This window comes from Ochotona princeps, chromosome 29, assembly GCF_030435755.1.
Source record: "Ochotona princeps isolate mOchPri1 chromosome 29, mOchPri1.hap1, whole genome shotgun sequence".
Classification (NCBI taxonomy): domain Eukaryota; kingdom Metazoa; phylum Chordata; class Mammalia; order Lagomorpha; family Ochotonidae; genus Ochotona; species Ochotona princeps.
Genome location: NC_080860.1, coordinates 16,088,345 through 16,103,727, shown reverse-complemented (window position 1 = coordinate 16,103,727; position 15,383 = coordinate 16,088,345). Strand labels below are relative to the sequence as shown.

Genomic DNA, 15,383 nt, shown 5'->3' with positions numbered 1-15,383 from the left:
ATAAATCAATCTTAAACAACAACATCAACAACAACAAAAAAAAACCTAGTCACTTGAAAATTTAGGAACTACTAAAAATGTACAACATGGGCATGGCGCGGTGGCCTAGCAGCTAAAGTCCTCACTTTCAACATGCTGAGATCCCATATGGACGCCAGCTCTAATCCTGGCAACTCCACTTCCCATCCAGCTCCCTGCTTGTGGCCTGGAAAAGCAATCGAGGACAGCCCAAAGCCTTGGGACCCTGCACCTGCATGGGAAACCTGGAGGAGGTTCCTGGCTCCTGGCTTCAGATCAACACAGGACCATCCGCTGTAGTCACTTGGGAAGTGAATCATTGGACAGAAGATCTTCCTCTCTGTATATCTGACTTTGTAATAAAATAAATAAATCTTTAAAAAAAAAAAAAAAAGAAAGAAAGAAGAAAGGAGAAAGCTTAAAAATCATGCTACCTCAGGTAGGAACACCTGGTGTCTTACTCAAAGCACCATCTACAGCAACACAGTAATCGCCTTCCAAATCACTTCACTTTGGCTGGCAAAATACAGTCAGTCAAACTGCTTACCCAGTCACCATCTCTAACATTTTGATATTCTCTTTCTCTGACAACAACCTGCATGAAGTAACTGAAATTAAGTTCCTACAGTGGGAAGAAAAAGAGCCGCATCTGTTCTAACACGGAGAACACTGGTTCCTGATTTCTTGTCTTACTGGGGGAAGGAGGACGCACACGTCAGAAGTGACTTACTCAAATGTAAGAAAAAAAAATTGCCATTACATCCAAGAGTCATCGTGGACAGTTTCAAAGAAAGCATTTTTTATACATTATAGGCTTAGGCTCTTCCAAATGGAGTTAAGCATGACAGGTTAATTGTGGTACTCTGCAAGCAAAGAAAAGCAAGTAGCAATTATTCATTCCCTCCCTCGGTCTCTGAGATCCAAGCTCTTAAAAAAAAAGTATTTAACCAAACTAATTTCCATAAATCTTAGATTTATAAAAATATTTTTTTTCAGGGAAATCCCAGAGCCTATGGAACTGTATCATAAAATAAAAAATAAAAATATATGTATATTTTACACAGTATCATTTCTCCATATCTAAAAGAAGTAGATGAATCATTTAGACTCTCACCTCTCCTGGTTTGCCTTTTTCAAATTCAGACCGACAATGACAAATTATCAAACTGCTGCTTCTATGTTTACATTTGTACTGATTGAGATATGACTCTCAGGAGCAAGAAAACTTTAAATGGTCATAATCCAACTGAACTCGACCATCTGAAAAACTGGTAAAATACCAAAAAACAATCATCCGAGCAGCTCAATATTAAATCTTAAAGAAAAAAAATAAAATGAAAAATAGGGCCCAGCACAGTAGCCTAGTAGCTAGAGTCATTGCCTTGAACGCACAAGATTCCATGGGGGCATTGGTTCTAATCTCGGCAGCCCCACTCTTCCAACGAGCTCGCTGCTTGTGGCCTTGTAAAGCAGTCGAGGATGGTCCCACAGCCTTGGGACCTTGCACCCTGCACCGTGTGAGACCAGGAACAGGCTCCTGGCTCCTGACTTCAGATCGGCTCAGCTCTGGCCATTGTACCTACTTGGGCAGTGAATCATTGGACAGAAGATCTTCCTCTCTGTCTCTCCTCCTCTCTGTATATCCGGCTTTCCAATAATAATAAAATCTTAAAAATATATATATTAATAAATATTAAATAAATCGTAGTTTAAAAAAAGATTTATTTGTTTTCATTGAAAGTCAGATATACAGAGAGGAGGAGAGACAGAGAGGAAGATCTTCCATCCGATGATTCACTCCCCAAGTGAGCCACAACGGCCGGTACTGCGCGATCCGAAGCCAGGAGCCAGGAACCTCTTCCGGGTCTCCCACATGGGTGCAGGGTCCCAAAGCTTTGGGCTGTCCTCGACCGCTTTCCCAGGCCACAAGCAGGGAGCTGGATGGGAAGTGGAGCTGCTGGGATTAGAACCGGCGCCCATATGGGATCCCGGGGCGTTCAAGGCGAGGACCTTAGCCGCTAGGCCATGCCGCCGGGCCCTATTTATTAATATTTATTTAAAAGGCAGAATTACAGAGCAAGAAAGAGATCCTCCATTCATTGGCTTACCCTTCAAACAGCCAAAAGGCTGGGGTTGGAGCACGCTGAAGCCAAAACCTGGAACTCCATTTAGGTTTCCCACATGAGTGGCAGTGGACCAAACAGTTGGGCCATCTTCTGCTGCTTTCCCAGGAGCACTAGCCAGGGAGCTGGATGGGAACTGAAGCAGCCGGACTCACACTGCTGCCCATATGGGAGGCCCATATGAGAGCCACAGCCAGGAGCCCAACTGGTTATACCACAATCCTGGCCTCCTGCTCTAAACTTTTAAATTCTGAAAAGCTGAAGATACTAAGTCACTAGCAACAACATATGAAATCAGACACAACTATGCTAGTGAAAGGAGATTAATACATCTACAGGGTATCTTAAGTGTATCAAACTTTAAAATACACATATCCCAAAGCCCACTTTTAAGAATTTATCCCGCTAACCCTGACCCTGACCCTAACTGTAACCCTAATCCCAACCCTATCCCTTACCCTGACCCAATAAAAAAATAAAGAATAAATAAAATAAAAAGAATTTATCCTGGGCACGGTGCAGTAAGCTAGCAGCTGAAGTCCTCGCCTTACACGCCAGGATCCCATAGGGGTGACAGTTCTAATTGTGGCAGCCCTGCTTCCCATCCAGTTCCCTGCTAGTAGCCTGGGAAAGCAGTCAAGGAAGCCCTAAGGCGTTGGGACCCTGCACCTGCATGGGAGACTCAGAAGAGGTTCCTGACTTCAGATTGGCTAAGCTCTGACTGTTGCAGCTACTTGGGGAGTGAATCAACGGATGGAAGATCTTCCTCTCTGTCTCCTCCTCCTCTCTATATATATCTCAATTTCCAACAAAATAAATAAATCTTTTTTAAAAAAAGAATTTATTTTAATGTTAGCATTAATTACGTTAACTCCATGACAACACTGTTTTTTTTTTTTTTTTTTTAAGATATATTTTTATCGCAAAGTCAGATATACAGAGAGGAGAGACAGAGAGGAAGATCTTTCATCCGATGATTCACTCCCCAAGTGACCGCAACGGCCAGTGCTGCGCCGATCCAAAGCCAGGAGCCAGGAACTTCTTCCGGTTCTCCCACACGGGTACAGGATCCCAAGACTTTGGGCCATCCTCAATTGATTTCCCAGGCCACAAGCAGGGAGCTGGATGGGAAGTGAGGCTGCCGGGATTAGAACCAGTGCCCATATGGGATCCTGATGTGAGCAAGGAGAGGACTTTAGCCACTAGGCCACGGCTAGGCCCAACAACACTGTTTTAACATAAAAATTTGCAATTACCATTTATTACCAGAAATTATTGTAAATTATGATTCATCCCTATTACAGAACATAAACACCTGTTAAGGGAATACAACTACATATGGAAAGTGTTTCAATAAATACTATATACGAAAAAAAAAAGACTGGGTCTAGCATAGTGGCCTAGCGGCTAAAGTACTTGCCTTACATGTGCCAGGATCCCATATGAGCGCTCGTTCGTATCCCAACCATTCCACTTCCCATCCAGCTCCCTTCTTACAGCCTGGGAAAGTAGCTGAGGACAGTCCAAAGCCTTGGGACCCTGAACCCACGTGGGAGACAGAAGGAATCTCCTGGCTTTGGATCAGTTCAGCGCAGGCCATTGCAGCTACTTGAGGAGTGAACCAGTGAACAGAAAAATCTCTTCTCTCTGTAAATCTGACTTATCAATAAAAACAAATAAATCTTCAAAAAAAACATAAAATACTACAGGCAGGTAAGATTATAAATTATGTCTACTCAGACTTATTATCGGTATCTTGTGGGTATTTTTTGCATTGAATTCATAGTAAGTTTTCATAATCAGATAATTTCATCCTGAGATTGAAATTCATCATTTCCAAAACTTTTTTTTAATACTTACTTATTTATTTGGAAAACAGGGTGAAAGAGAGGATCTTTCATCCCTAGTTACTCCCCAAATGCCCACAACAGCTAAGAATGGTCCATGCCAGAGCCAACAGCCAGGACCTCCATCTCAGTCTCCCATCAGAGCACAGGATCCCAAGTTTTTAAAACATCATTTTCTGCCTCCCAGGCATATTAGCAGGAGGCTGAACTAGAAGCACACAACAGTCCGGACTCAAACCAAGCCCTCCAACAAGCCATGCTGACATCACACCAGGCGGCTTAATCCACGGGCCACAATACCAACTCTCCAGAACAAAGCAATGCTTCCCCAGGTGGCTTATAAAACCACTCTAAAGACTTAACAAATATGTGTTTAGCTAATCTTATAGAAAAATGGTATCCATGGAAGAAATAAAAACAACCTATTTCAAGCCAACTGTCGTTATTCCAATTCTTCCAAGTTAAATTCAGATTGGCCATTGTACTTAAAGCTTTCTTAACATTTTGCCAGATTTTCAATACATGAATACTTCAAAGAACTAAATGAATTGCCACTCCTCTTCTGTAATACGTTACAAAAAGCATGAGGCTACTACAGAAATAAGACTCAGATCCACAAAGTGAAATCAGAGAAGTTTGGTGTCGGGTTAAGAAGTACCAATTCAGGGCCGGTGGCTTGGCCTAGCGGCTGGGGTCCTCACCTTGAATGCGCCAGGATCCCATGTGGGCGCCGGTTCTGGTCCCCGCAGCTCCACTTCCCATCCAGCTCCCTGCTTGTGGCCTGAGGCTCTGGAACCCTGCACCCGCGTCTGAGACCCAGAGAAGGTTTCTGGTTCCCGGCTTCGGAGCAGCGCAGCACTGGCCCGTTGTGGCTCACTTGGGGAGTGAATCATCGGATGGAAGATCTTCCTCTCTGTCTCTCCTCCTCTCTGTATATTTGACTTTGTAATAAAAAATGAATGAATCGGGCCCACGGCGTGGCCTAGCGGCTAAAGTCCTCACCTTGAACGCGCCGGGATCCCATATGGGCGCCGGTTCTAATCCCAGCAGCTCCACTTCCCATCCAGCTCCCTGCTTGTGGCCTGGGAAAACAGTGGAGGACGGCCCAAAGCTTTGGGACCCTGCACCCACGTGGGAGACCTGGAAGAGGTTCCTGGCTCCCGGCATCGGATCAGCGCGCACCGGCCCGTTGTGGCTCACTTGGGGAGTGAATCATCGGATGGAAGATCTTCTTCTCTGTCTCTCCTCCTCTCTCTGTATATCTGACTTTGTAATAAAAATAAATAAATCTTTAAAAAAAATGAATGAATCTTAAAAAAAAAAAAAAATTACCAATTCAAGTCCAAGCTACTCTACTTCCAATCCAGTTCCATGGGAAGGCAGCAGAAAATGGTCCAAGTGCCTGTCACCCACCTGGGAGACCAAGCACTTCCTGAATCCTGGCTCCACACTGGCCCAGACCCGGCTAGTGTGGCTTTTTGGAGAGTAAACCAGTAGACTGAAGACACATCTCTGGTTTGCTCTACCTTTGAGAAAAATAAATAAACATGCTGATTTCACTATTCTAACACTGTCACTTGTCATTTAGAAAACACAACCCTAAAACTTTACACTAAAAACCCTACAAATACCAGTGCTCTAACTTAAGATAATCAGTAAAATTTTAGCAAAGTCTATGGACCTGGTACGGTGGCCTGGTGGCTAAAGTCCTCGTCTTGCACACACAGCGATCCCAGACGGGCACCGTTTCATGTCCCAGCTGCTCCGCTTCCCCTCCAGCTCCCTACTTGTAGCCTGGGAAAGCAGTAGAGGATGGCCCAAAGCCTTGGGGCCCTGCACCCACGTGGAAGACCACATGAAGCCAGGAGACTCCTGGTTCCAGATCGGCTCAGCTCCAGACATTGTGATCAATTGGGGAGTGAACCAGCAAATAGAAGATCTTTCTGTCTCTTTTCTCTCTGTGAATCTGCCTTTCCAATAAAAATAAATAAACCTCAAGAAAAGTTAAGTTTAATAAGTCCACTCCAAACATAGACCTTGGCCCAAAAAAGAATGCCAAGTCCCTCTGCAGCCCCTACAACACCACGACCAGTCCTACTGACAGGATACGGGTGGAGAAAGGTTTCTCCAACAGGAGCACACAGGCAGGAACCTTCCACCTTCCCTGCTGCCTGTCATTACATTACCACATTCTGCACTCACAGGGACCAAGCTTAGCGCTATCCCCAAGCCCCCAATGTAATAGGATTTTTTTTTTAGAGATTTATTCATTTTATTACAGCCAGATACACACAGAGGAGGAGAGACAGAGAAGAAGATCTTCCGTCCGATGATTCACTCCCCAAGTGAGCCGCAACCGGCTGATGCGCGCCGATCCGAAGCCGGGAACCTGGAACCTCTTCCGGGTCTCCCACGCGGGTGCAGTATCCCAATGCATTGGGCCGTCCTCAACTGCCTTCCCAGGCCACAAGCAGGGAGCTGAATGGGAAGTGGAGCTGCCGGGATTAGAACCGGCGCCCATATAGGATCCCGGTGCGTTCAAGGCCAGGACTTTAGCCGCTAGGCCACGCCGCCAGGCCCCAATGTAATAGGATTTTAAACCATTCTATTATCTTTCTAGATTGATTTTTCATAGACATCATTCCATCTGATCCTCTCCGATAGCCTAAGGAATAAGAAGAAAGACTGCTCCTTCTTTTACCAATGAAGTCATTTACCAATCCCCTAGCAGGGATGTGGAGGTCACTGGGGTTACGCACTCGTCAGAACCAACAGGGCGCTCGGTTTGAACCTAAGACTTACTGCTCTATCTGCTCTCATGCTGTAATCATTTTCATTTTGAACAGCTAACACAAACATGAACTTAAATGATATATTAAGTTTCTAGGTACAAAAATGAAGATGCAAGCATGTCAGTACTAGCATCATAAAATTAAGACTAAAAATTGCAATAACAAATGAAAATTACTAATAGTAGTAGTTCAAAACAATATAAACTGCCTTAAATCATACTGACTTAAATCAATGCTTCACTGAGTCTAAGATTACATATTAATTCCCCAGAAAAAGTTACATAACTGGGGGTCTGTAAGAACAACTAGCCACATAAACTGCCCAAACTTCTCCTAAACCTTTCTAAGTTTTGTGACTTCACACTAAATTATTAAATTCTCTATGTGAAACTCAATCTGATTTCAACACCAAGTCATTACAACAGTACCAGCAAACTGTTTCTGCATAATACTTACAACATCCCCTCTATTTCAGAACCCTTCTGGATGATGACTAAAAAAAAATTTTTTTTTTAATCAAAATGACCAGCCCTCATCATCTCACCTAATTCATCTCACCTAATGAGATGAATAACAAATAACATTAGCAATTATTAAAGTCTCAGAATCAGGCTATAGAAATTACCAAAGATCAAGTATAGGCTCATTAGAAATTATTAAACATTACAAATTATTAAACATTAGAAATTATTAAAGTCTCAGAATCAGGCTATAGAAATTACCAAAGATCAAGTACAGGCCCAATGGTATACATAAAGACACTGAAGCCTGGAAAAGTTAGGTGGAATTAGGATCTAGGTCTGTCTGCCAATCCAGAGCTTCCCATTGCTCTGTGCTAGCTCTGCAGTTAGTAAAATGTGCTCTTTCTTTAAATAAACATTAAGACTCAAAAACTAGGAGACAGGATAGTGTTCGCTGACAGTCTTTAGAAAACAATTTCTTGGAGGAGTATTAATTATCAACAATGACTGAAAACTGGTTTTGTAATCCAATGCAAATATCAAGTAGCTTTTAATAACTAACTCTGCCATCAGTCATCATTACTGTGCTTTTGCTATTTTACATTAATATTCACTTGCTCAGAATTACTCTGAGCAGTTGGCATGGATCAGCCGGTTAAGCTAACAGCTTTCAATGGCAGCATCCCATACTGAAGTACCAGTTCAATCTTGGCTGCTCTGCTTCTGATCCAGCTTCCTGCTAACCTGCCTGGTGAAGCAGCAGAGGATGGTCCAAATACTGAGCTGACGACGCTCACTGCAGCCTTCTGGTGCATGAACCAACAGGCAAAGATTCATTCTCTGTTCTCCCCCTCTGCTTCTCTCTTCTATGTATTTGAAAGGCAGGAACAAATCAAAATAGAGGATGGAATATGTTGAGAACTGTGCTACTAAGCACTGGGGACATCAGGGAGCACAAACAGGGCCTCCAGTTCCTGCAGTGAACAGCTGGATGCATCTCTCTAAAAATATTACTCCAGGATTTGACAGGATATTGACCAAACCACTTCACCTTACACAACTATACCACCTTCCTCCACCTCTTCTAAACCTGCACCAACTACCACGCCCTTCTGAAACAAGAATACTTCCTGAGGTTAACTCAGCATTCCACTTCACCACAGAAAGTGCTAAGCATGACTTCAGAGGATTTTTTTTTTAACTGACCGAACACTCCTCCCAGTCTGGGGCAAATTTTCAGAACTTTTCACAAGCCACAATAACCCTTCCCAATTCACAATGTTGGGCACAAGTGACTGCTAACACACCCACCCTACACTCCAGTTCACTAGAATCCTGAGTCGGATAGTGTAGTAGCAGCAGCTATGACTGCCAACTGTGAACAACTCTAACATTGGGATATTGGGAAGACTCACACTCTTCAATCCAACACGAGACATTAAGAAGCTTTTACCAACACAAATAACAAGCTTTGTCACTATTCCTTTTCCCATGTCAATAATATTCATTTCTTCAAAAAAAAAAATCTGAGCACATGGACTATGTTGTTTGGCACTGGGGACATCAGGGCACCAACACAAACTGAGTCTGGCTACTGCAGAAGAGCCAAGAGCATGCTGCCTCCCTAACTCAGCGTCTTTCCTCCAGGTTCTTTCAAGTATCTGTGGATACAACGCTGGTTAAGCAGCATCTGATTTTTTTTTTTAATTTAGGCAATCTTTACATTGATGATTAGGGTAAAAGTTACAAGGGCTAAAGGGAATATTGAGGAGAAGCCCCACCCATTCTCCCACCCACACCCCAGGTCCCGGACGTAGGGCACGCTCTGAGATCCTTGCTCGGTAGTTCACCAGTTATGCATTGCTGTCCATTGCCACTCCAGGCACGATGAGGCTGCTGAAGAATCTACTGATTGACATAGTCCATCACAGAGTCTCCCTTTGTCCAGTGTTTCACTGCCAACATATAGCTGTGATGGTTGACTGACCTGTTCTATTTTCCGTCTTTTCTTGGTTAGGGTTCTGAGTCCGGCATTTCAATTAAGGGGATCCCCAAAGAAACTTTGAGGTGTTCCCAGACCAGATTCCTATATTTACTAGCAAGTACAGAACCTGGCACAGTCCATCTGCCCAGTCAGCTGGTGGTTGCAATTGCTGGGTTGGTTCCGTCTTCCGCCCCGACTTCCACTGGAACCAACGGCTGTTGCAGTCCATCCTGGTTCTGCCCATCACATACTCAGCCATCACACAAACCAGTGGGAGCCGCAACCCAGTCAGAGCAACCCCCAATAACCCCCGCCAGGCCCGCCCCTACCCTGGTTTGCCAGAATGTATAGCAGACCAGTTCAGTCGGCCCCATATCCCACTTGGCTCTCATAAATGTCGAAGGGTATTGGAGCTTAGTTCCATCCAACCAGCTCAACTATCCAGCCCTCACAGATGTTGTTGAATGTCTCTCTGTCTGGCCACCCCAGCCCCTGTCCTAGTTATTTTGTGCCCTCCCATGGGAGTGATGACCCAAGAGGGAGGAGCCCACGATTTTCCTCCCAAGTCTCTCTCACTCCGGGATTATGCTCTCTCCAGGTGGCCCTGTGGTTGAGCTTGACTGTATTAGCCCCTAGTGTCAGCTTCTGCTATGGTTAAGCCCCAACAGCTCTCCCTCCCTCTAGTTTTGTTAGCACCAGTAGAAATAGTCTGCCTATTCTGGCTCTTCCCTGATCTGGTCCACATAAGGCGCATAGGTGAGCAGCATCTGATTTTATCAAATGTGTTCCTAACAACTTGTGCATAAGTAACATTTGCCAACACTTTTTCCTGACAAATTCACTGTATTTTAAAAGATGTTCAATTAGCAGTTTTCAGTTTCTCGGCTTCTGCCCCACTACCACTCAAGCTCTTAAAGCTCCATACACCATTAAAAACACTCTCTGACATCATTTTGTGAATGGAAATTCTTTGGAATATTCACCCTAAGACAGAAATCCACATTCCCAGTGGACCACAATCATTCACAGAACTTTTAAAGGGTGGATCACCAGGCACTTTTTCTTTTCTTTCTTTCTTTCTTTTTTTTTTTTTTTTTTTTTTTGGAAAGGCAGCATTTCACAGAGACAAAAGGAGAAAGAAATCTTCCAACCACTGGTTTACTCCCCAAACAGCTGCCATGGCAGGCGCTTGGCCAGAGAGAAGTCAGAAGGTAGAGCTTCTTCCGGTCTCCCATGTGACTGCGTCAGGGCCCAAGCACCTGGGCCATCTTCCACAGCTTTCCCAGGCATTTTAGCCAGGAGAGGGATAGGAAGTGGAGGAGCCACAACTTCTGGCACCCACATGCTGCACTGCAGGTGGCGACTTAGACCAAGTCAGAGAGTATGGGAATACTTCAGAATATTCAACCTGAAGCAGACCTGTGTGGAGCTTGGTAAGGATGGAACACCAGGTGCCACCACATCCTGCATGAGGCCCAGTAATCAGCATTTCAGGCAGTTCATACTCTTTCTAAAGACTTATTAATTTTCATTACAAAGATGTACATAGAGGAGGAGAGACAGAGTGGAAGATCTTCCATCCGATGATTCACTCCCCAAGTGAGCGCAACGGCCAGTGCTGCGCCGATCCAAAGCCGGGAACCAGGAGCCTCTTCCGGGTCTCCCACATGGATGCAGGGTCCCAAAGCTTTGGGCCGTCCTGGACTGCTTTCCTAGGCCACAAGCAGGGAGCTGGATGGGAAGTGGAGCTGCTGGGATTAGAAGAGAGGACTTTAGCCGCTAGGCCACGTCGCCGGGCCCTCATACTCTTTCTAAAGAGAAGCCTTTCGGGCCCAGCACCATGGCCTAGCAGCTAAAGTCCTCGCCTTGAACGCCCCAGGATCCCATGTGGGTGCCGGTTCTAATCCCGGCAGCTCCACTTCCCATCCAGCTCCCTGCTTGTGGCCTGGGAAAGCAATCGAGGATGGCCCAAAGCCTTGGGATCCTGCACCTGCATGAGAGACCTGGAAGAGATTCCTGGCTCCTGGCTTCAGATCGGCACAGCACCAGCCATTGCGATCACTTGGGGAATGAATTATCAGATGGAAGATCTTCCTCTCTGTCTCTCCTCCTCTCTGTATATCTGACTTTGTAATTTAAAAAAAATAAATCTTAAAAAAAAGAGAGAGAGAGAAGCCTTTCAGGTAACCACTGAAGAACCTGGTATAAAGCCAAGAAACTTGGGTCCTTCTTTGGCTTGCCAGTAACTACAAGGCGGGCTGTCCCCAAGGTGCTGGCCACTCTGGGTCACTTCAAAGTGAGGGAAGTAATCAGAGCTGAAAGAGGACTTCGCGTGTCTACAATTCTAGAACCCTCCAAAGCAGTTTAACATCATACACTGTACTGGGTTTACTAAAAAAAAAAAAAATCCTTCTGTATGCTCTTCTATCAACCCAAGCCGCAGGCCCGAGAAGGGAACACCTTCCGTGTGCCACCAACACACCTTAGTTGGTGTCCTGCAAAGCAGTGGGATCACTAACGCAACAGGGATCGTGTCTCCGGCCCAACAGCCCTGACTATGAAACACGGGGAGATCCCCATGACTTCTTTCCGAATAAATCACAAACATTTCACACAAAAATAAGATCTTCTGCAATGCAACCCAGGCCTCCACCGGCAGCATCATTCACATGGAAGAAACTAAACTGAACTCCAAGTATATGCACTTTTGAAAGTGATACTGATAATAAACAATAATGATAATCAACACGGATGTCTGATAACAAAGCCAATGTCCAGAAACTACAATAATCAAGAACGTAGGCCTCGATCCGAACACATCGATATTTCACAGAAGTGAAAAAAATCAGTCCATGATGAATTCCACCATACAGTCCTAATTCGGCAGGAGGATTATCAGACACACGAGAGGAGCCTATTCCAGTGACCATCAAAATCTACCCCCCCCACCCTCGTTTTGACATTAAGTTTCCCAGCCCAATGTCCAGCCAATAATAATATCCATTTCTGGGCCGTGAGGTGCACAATGCCTAACCCAAGAAATAACACTGTAATCTTTACACCGCGGAACTGTTGGGACAGACCCGTGTCCCCAAAGCTCCTTCAACCGCCCCCCCCCGAAAGCCAGCAGCCTTCCCACCCAACAACGACTGTGCCAGGTCGGGAGGATGCCCGGGCTGCCCAGTCAGGCGGCCACTCCTCCTTCCCACAAGTCCTGGCCGGGCCCGCACGGCTCGCCCGCGGAGCTCCAATGGCCCCCGACCTCCACCAGCCTTCTCGTCCCGGTGGACATCCCACAGAGCCAGCCCCGGTCCGAGGGGACACACACACACACCCCGATATTTCCCCAGTCAAAGGGGGACAGAACTTCACCCCTGGGGGGCTGATCTGCACCAGGTCTACGAAGGCCATCCGAGCCCCGGACCCCGCCTCCTCCGTGCTGGGGTCGGGGCCCCTTGCCGTTCCCACACCCCCGTGCCCATTCCGGGAGCTCCCGGGGGACGGTGGTGCTGCTGGCCTCCCCGGCCGTCCCTCCCCGGGCCCAGCACGGCCGCCGCCGCCTCCTCCGAGGGGGTGACAGGCGTCGCGTCGGGGCCGACGACACGGGCCCCTCCTCCAGTTCCTCCTCATACGGCGGGCAGACCAAGGGTGGGCTTCTTACCGGACGGCAGATCATGGCGAGGCCCGCCTCTGCCACCAGCACCCCCACGAGGCTCCCAGCCTTGGGGCCACGGAGGGCAGCGCCTGGGCCGCAGGAGCGTCTAGTCCGGCCGCTCCTCCGCCGCCGCCTTCTCACAACCACAACAACATGGCGGCAGCGGCCACACAGAGCGCGCTCCCGACACCGAGCCCGGCTGCGAGCGGGAGCGCGCGAGCGCGCGCGCAGGCTCGGGCATTCAGCCGGAGGAAAAAGTGGGGGGCGCAGGGGGCGGGGCCAGTGACATAGGCCACGCCCCTGGTCGTGGGCGGGGCTGCAGGCTGGCGGAAATCTCTCGGAGGGAGAGGCTCAACTGAGTAATACAGACTGGGTGCACAGAGTGGGAATAGGCCACGAACGAATCAGGAGAAAGAAAACCAAAGATGGTCCTACAGATTTCTGAAGAAGGCATCTTTGCCTAACTCTGGGCTGGAGCCCTATAGGCTAGAGACATCATCAGCTCAGTCTACTTACCGGTAAAAAAAAAAAAAAAAAGAACCATTGTGGTATATTTCATCTGCAGTTGTGATCAGAATAAAACTCATTCACTACGATGACTGTGAGTCCGATGTACTGCAGTTATAACTATCACACAGTCTCAATCTCAGCGCCAAATCAAAAGCTCGGGAGGGGGTGGGGGCAAGAGAGTTCTCCAACAAAAAAGAATTCTAAACCACCCAGGCTAACCTGTACAAGAATTCTACATTCCATGGCTGCCTTACCTTTGGCCTTTACAGAGCCATCTGTGAATTGCACTGCCACAATATACTGTGGACTCTATTCTCCATTCAACAAACCCAAGAAAATCCATCCCCATATTTGCTGTACTGTTTTGATTATTTTTTAAAGATTTTCTTTTATTTTTATTGCAAAGCCAGATATACAGAGGAGAGTCACAGAGGAAGATCTTCCGTCAGCTGATTCACTCCCCAAGTGAGCACAACAGCCGGCGCTGTGCTGATCCAAAGCCAGAAGCCAGGAACTTCCTCCAGGTCTCCCACACAGGTGCAGGATCCCAAGGCTTTGGGCCAGCCTCGACTGCTTTCCCAGGCCACAAGCAGGGAGCTGGATGGGAAGCAGAGCCGCAGGGATTAAAACTAGCGACCATATGGGATCCTGGTGCGTGCAAGGCAAGGACTTTAACCACTACACTATCATGCCAGACCCATAAATCTTTTTATATTAAAAAAAAAATAAGGATCTTGTTGGTTTCATCAGTCACCACACCTTAGGGCACCCAGACTATGCAAAACCAGTAGCAGGTAGTCAGATTATTTTCTGTAATTATTTTAGAATTTATTTATTTATTGGAGAGGCTCAATGACAGAAAGCAGGAGACATGGGGACAAAGACCAAGATACAGAGAGAGCTCTTCCATTTTCTGGTTCACTCCACAACGATCTACAACAATCTGAAGCCAGGAGCCAGGAACTCCATCCAGGTCTCGCGCGTAGCTGACAGGGGCCCAAGCGCTTGGACCATCATATGCCTCCCAGGTGCATCCACAGGGAGCTGGATCAGATTTGGAACAGCCAAAACTTCCACTTGCCACTCTGATATGAGCTGCAGTGGCTTAACCCCACAGTATCACAATGCCAGCCCTCAACTGCCGTGATTAATAAATACATCTAATTCAATCTTCTCCATGATCACAGACAGATGCTATGCAGATGGAGAAAGGAAAGCCCCAAATAAACAGCAGCTACTAAAGTGAAATTCCAACCCGAACGCAGCTGACAACAACCCAGTCATCTGAAATATAAAGTCTCAAGTAAGAACTCACGTTAGGCATTCAAAGTTAGGCAGGTCTTCACACCCAGAGAAATGAGAGAGTCCTCCTGACTCACTCATTAACCAGCTTCACCTCGACTTCCGAGAAGGTCATGGCTAAATTTGAAGCTCAGTGGTGACCTCTTAACAGCCGTTTCTGGTCTACTTTCACCTCAACTTTGCACCTTTTATGTCACAGTCCTGTCTCCACCATTATACGACCAAAGCCTTGATGGAGGAGACAGCACTGCGGTGCAGGCTGGTTAAGCCACTGCTTGCAACTCCCACATCCCGCGTATCAGCTGGAGCCCCCACTCACCCAATGGGAGGCCCCAAAAGAGTTCCTGACTCCTGGATTCAGCTTGGCTCAGCTCCAGCTGTTGTAGCCCTTTGGGGCATAAACCAACAGATGGAAAGTATCTCTGTGTCTGTCTTTCAAATAAATAAAGCTGAGAGAGAAACAGAGAGAAGCCTACAGCCCCTACCATCTTTATGGAAAGGCAGATGGAATTCCAGACGCCTGGCTTCAACCTGGCCCAACCATGGCCATTGCAACAATTTGAGGAATGAACCAGAACATAGATCTCTATTCCTCTCTCTCTCTCACTCTGCCTTCAAATAAAATTAAGCTTTTTTAAATTTTTCATTTGACAGGAAGAGTGACAGAGAGAGACAGAGATGGCTACAATAG

The 15,383-nt window shown here is 46.5% G+C and overlaps 1 protein-coding gene across 5 annotated transcripts in view; it reads right to left on the bottom strand.

Moving 5' to 3' along the window:
- MTMR3 (myotubularin related protein 3) overlaps positions 1-13,134 on the bottom strand; it is a 103,675-nt gene extending 90,541 nt beyond the window's left edge. For 3 of the 5 annotated variants that reach the window (XM_058656841.1, XM_058656845.1, XM_058656843.1), the window contains exon 1: positions 12,887-13,134. The gene's annotated coding sequence lies outside the window, so the exon portion shown is untranslated. The remainder of the gene's footprint in view (positions 1-12,886) is intronic. The other 2 variants (XM_058656844.1, XM_058656846.1) reach the window with 1 other exon arrangement.
- Positions 13,135-15,383: the final 2,249 nt, after the last annotated feature.